Source organism: Schistocerca piceifrons, chromosome 6 (genome assembly GCF_021461385.2).
Source record: "Schistocerca piceifrons isolate TAMUIC-IGC-003096 chromosome 6, iqSchPice1.1, whole genome shotgun sequence".
NCBI lineage: Eukaryota > Metazoa > Arthropoda > Insecta > Orthoptera > Acrididae > Schistocerca > Schistocerca piceifrons.
This window is the reverse complement of record NC_060143.1, coordinates 312,436,696-312,441,252: the sequence shown is the minus strand read 5'-3', so window position 1 is coordinate 312,441,252 and position 4,557 is coordinate 312,436,696. Positions and strand designations below refer to the sequence as shown.

Genomic DNA, 4,557 nt, shown 5'->3' with positions numbered 1-4,557 from the left:
TAGGAGTCTGCAGTGGGGCACCGAGTCAAAAGCTTTCCAGAAGTCAAGGAATATGGCATCCGTCTGACACCCTTCATTCATGGTTTGCAAGATATCATGTGAAAAAAGGGTAAGTTACGTTTCGCAGGAGCGATGCTTTCAATGTTCGCACATGTATTGACAATGCGCTGACGCATGTTGTCAGACGTTGTCGGTGCATCGCGATAGCAAATATCTTTCAACTTTACCCACAGAAAGAAATCAGGGGGCGTCAGATCCGGTGAACGTGCTTCGACGACCAATCCACCTGTCATGAAATATGCTATTCAATACTGCTTCAACCGCACGCGAGCTATATGCCGGACATCCATCATGTTGGAAGTACATCGCCATTCTGTCATGCAGTGAAACATCTTGTAGTAACATCGGTAGAACATTACGTAGGAAATCAGCATACATTGCACCATTTAGATTGCCATCGATAAAATGGGGGCCAATTATCCTTCCTCCCATAATGCCGCACCATACATTAACCTGCCAAGGTTCGCACTTGTCGCACCCATCGTGGATTTTACGTTGCCCAATAGTGCATATTATGCCGGTTTACGTTACCGCTGTTGGTGAATGACGCTTCATCGCTAAATAGAACGCGTGCAAAGAGTCTGTCATCGTCCTGTAATTTCTCTTTTGCCCAGTGGCAGAACTGTACACGACGTTCAAAGTCGTCGCCATGCAATTCCTGGTACATATAAATATCGTACGGGTACAATCGATATTGACGTAGCATTCTCAACACCGACGTTTTTGAGACTCCCGATTCTCGCGCAGTTTGTCTGCTACTGATGTGCGGATTAGCCGCTACAGTAGCTAAAACACCTACTTGGGCATCATTTGTTGCAGGTCGTGATTGACGTTTCACATGTGGCTGAACACTTCCTGTTTCCTTAAATAACGTAACAATCCGGCGAACGGTCCGGACACTTGGATCATGTCGTCCAGGATACCGAGCAGCATATATAGCACACGCCTTTGGGCATTTTGATCACAATAGCCATACACCAACACGATATCGACCTTTTCCGCAATTGATAAATGGTCCAATATAAGAGAGGTAATGTATCACGAAGCAAATACCGTCCGCACTGGCGGAATGTTACGTGATACCACGTACTTATACGTTTGAGACGATTACAGCTCCATATATCACAAAGTCAAAAAAGTGGTACAAATAAAACATTCATATTTCTTTACGTACTACACGAATATGTAATAAAAATGGGGGTTCCTATTAAAAAAAACGCAGTTGATATTCGTTTGACCTATGGCAGCGCCATCTAGCGGGCCAGCCATAGCGCCATCTAGTTTCTCCTTTCAAGCTAGATGAGTTTCGTTCTTTGTAGTTTTTTCGTTTGGTTCTTATTTCGTGAGACATTTGACCCGGTCACTATCAATGGACCAACTTGTATAGGGGGAAGCAATATGTTGGCTGTTTTTTCTAGAAACGTATGCTTTCGGAACTTTAATGTAAACCACACCGTGATGCAGAACGCCACCCTTGCAGCGTTTGCCACTTCAGTTGGCTGAGCATTCCCGTGACGCTTCCGCTCTTACTAAATAAACCTCTGACAAAACTGACTACTTTTCTCTGGACCTTGTCTATTTCCTCTTTCAGTCCTATCTGGTACGCATAGCTGACTGACTACTAATATTAAGTTATTGGTTCAACGAGTGTTTTGTAAGCTGTCTTCCTTGTGGCGGACTACATTTCTTGAGGATTCTTCCAATGAACCTTGAGAAATGCTGATAGTTGTGGCGGTGTGGGATCTACCAGACATTTACTTCAGAACTGTGGTTTCCCCCCCTGATATAGACCTACACTTAAGAAACACAACAACGCTAATTAATTCAATTTTGGCCCTGTTGTGGACCTTAAGTTGGCACTTCCATGTAAATCAACACACATCTTGTGAAATTTCCCACAAGTGAAATTAGAATTGCAGAATTAAGTGAGTAAATGGGTTATTAATGTTAAAATCAGGGAAGTTTCAGTATAACCAATACATTTATTTATCTAAAAATATGTGAAAAATGATGTTTGGCACAATAAAAATAAAAAGAAAGTTCAGAACAATGAATCACATTTATAGGAACTAAAGTGTTTAGCTGGCAATGCTGATATGAAAAGGGATCCTGTTAGAATACTCTACAGTGTCACCTAGTGGGAGTAATATGCTATCTGACCAATTTTACTCCGCGAGACAGTGATTTTGGAGAGTTATCGGCTGCAGTACATGCAACAACCGAACAGCTGCTGCCGCTAAATCGGAAACACGCTCGGTGATCGTAGAGCGAAACAATGGAATTCCCTAAATGCCGGAGCTACGAGTATACAGGGAGGTTATAAGTCACCTTTCCCGATTTAACACGTTATAAGACGGAAACTAACTACCATATGAGTACCAAACTTGGTAGCATTAATGCCAAGGACAGGGTGGAGAGAAATGATGCACAATAAATTTATTTGAAACCTTTTAATGTGCTTCAGCGGTACATCGTACCATTACATACCGATAACATTACTCCTAGAAAAGGGCCTCAATATGGCACCATCAGTGTCCAGAAGAGTCTGAAAGCGCAGGATTGCATTCTAAACAGCAGAACCAAGCATGTCGGTAGGTATGCTGGCTACCTCTCTTGATACACTGCGCATCAGATCAACACATGTGTCAACGTTTCCCTGGTAAACCATCTTAAGGTAGCCGCACAACCAGAAATCACACGGAATGAGATCGGGTGATAGTGTCGGCCAAGCATTTGGAAACGATCAGCTGATAATCCGACAGTTTCCAAATGTGTTTAGGAGAAGCAGATGAACATCACAAGCGATGTGCGATGGGGTCCCATCTTGAAAACTGATGAGTTCAGTGCGATTGTCCCCTGTGGATCCAGTATGACGTACTGGCGAAGCATTCGCAGTAACGTTGGCCAGTCACACTGCTCGTCTTTGGTCCTTGAGCGCCAACCTGCTCGAAAAAAAAAAAAAATTGAGCCATTGATGAACGTAGCCGTGAACCCACATCATACGGTCGCACGTTCACCATACAGAGGAAATTCATGCACAGTGACTGGAGATGTAGATCCTTGGACTCGACGATTCTGAATTTCACCTCACCCGTCAGAGAAAAATGAGCTTCGTCTGTCCATTGGATGGTTCAGTGCCAGCCTTGTCATCTTCAGTCCTTGCGAGAATGTGAAGAGCGAAGTCAACACGACGTTGTGCATCCTGCGGTGCAAATTGCTGTACGATATTGATCTTGTGTGGATACCATTTGAGAATGGTTCGAAGCACCTTCCGTGCAGTCGACCACGGGATGTTCAACTGTCGTGACACAGTATGCGCACTGTGTGACGATCGGGAATTGCGCGCAGCGTTGTCAGACATAGCAACAACGATTTCATCAACCATTTGTGGTGCAACCGGTCGTCGGCCTGTTCCCGGAGCGACGCCTAGTTCTCCAGTTGATTCGAACTTCATCATCCTCCGTACAACAGGTGGAGAAAGAGGACCCTTCCGTTATACTTTCAGCCGGCGATATACTCGAAGTGCAGCTGCAGCATTACTGTTGTTTTAATAATAGAGCTTCATCAATAATGTCCTGCTCCTTTTGTCCAAGATCATATTGACACATTAACAAGTGCACCGCGACTGGTCAGATGTGTGAGACTGAGGGTTCAAATGGCTCAAGGCATTATGGAACTTAACATCTGAGGTCATCAGTCGCCTAGACTTAGAACTACTTAAATCAAACTAACCTAAGGACATCACACACATCCATGCCCGAGGCAGGATTCGAACCTGCGACCGTAGCAGCAGCGCTGAGACTGAGTCATGATGACTGACCGCGTCACCTGGTGGCCACAGCTGAAACTAGACGATGTTGCTGTGACACAAGGAAATCATGCACCCCATACTCTGGAAATTAATGCTACCAAGTTTGGTACTCCTAAGGTAATTATTTTCCGAGTTATAACGTGTTGAATACTTACTTAGCACTCTGTCTTCAGGCCACGAGTGGCCTACCGGGACCATCCGACCGCCGTGTCATCCTCAAGGGAGGATGCGGATAGGAGGGGTGTGGGGTCAGCACACCGCTCTCCCGGTCGTTATGATGGTATTCTTGAGCGAAGCCGCTACTATTCGGCCGAGTAGCTCCTCAATTGGCATCACGAGGCTGATTGCACCCCGAAAAATGGCAACAGCACATGGCGGCGGAATGGTCACCCATCCAAGTGCCGGCCACGCCCAACAGTGCTTAACTTAGGTGATCTCACGGGAACCGGTGTATCCACTGCGGCAAGGCTGTTGCCTATAACGTGTTAAATAGGGGAATTTTAATTACAAGCATCAGATATTTACCACAGACTGCTGCCGTTATGTGAACTTGGTGCTCGGCACTGTGATGAGATGGATATCTGCGACAATGACCACCTGCACTCGGAGACGAACGCCGAACTCTGTCGTCGCCACGGATTTTCGCTTCGGCTTCACGCCACCGACTCTTGAGTTCGGTTTCTCGC

General features: G+C 45.5%; 1 pseudogene; it reads right to left on the bottom strand.

Annotated features, from left to right (window-relative positions):
• Positions 1-4,230: 4,230 nt before the first annotated feature.
• LOC124804009 lies at positions 4,231-4,347 on the bottom strand (annotated as a pseudogene).
• Positions 4,348-4,557: the final 210 nt, after the last annotated feature.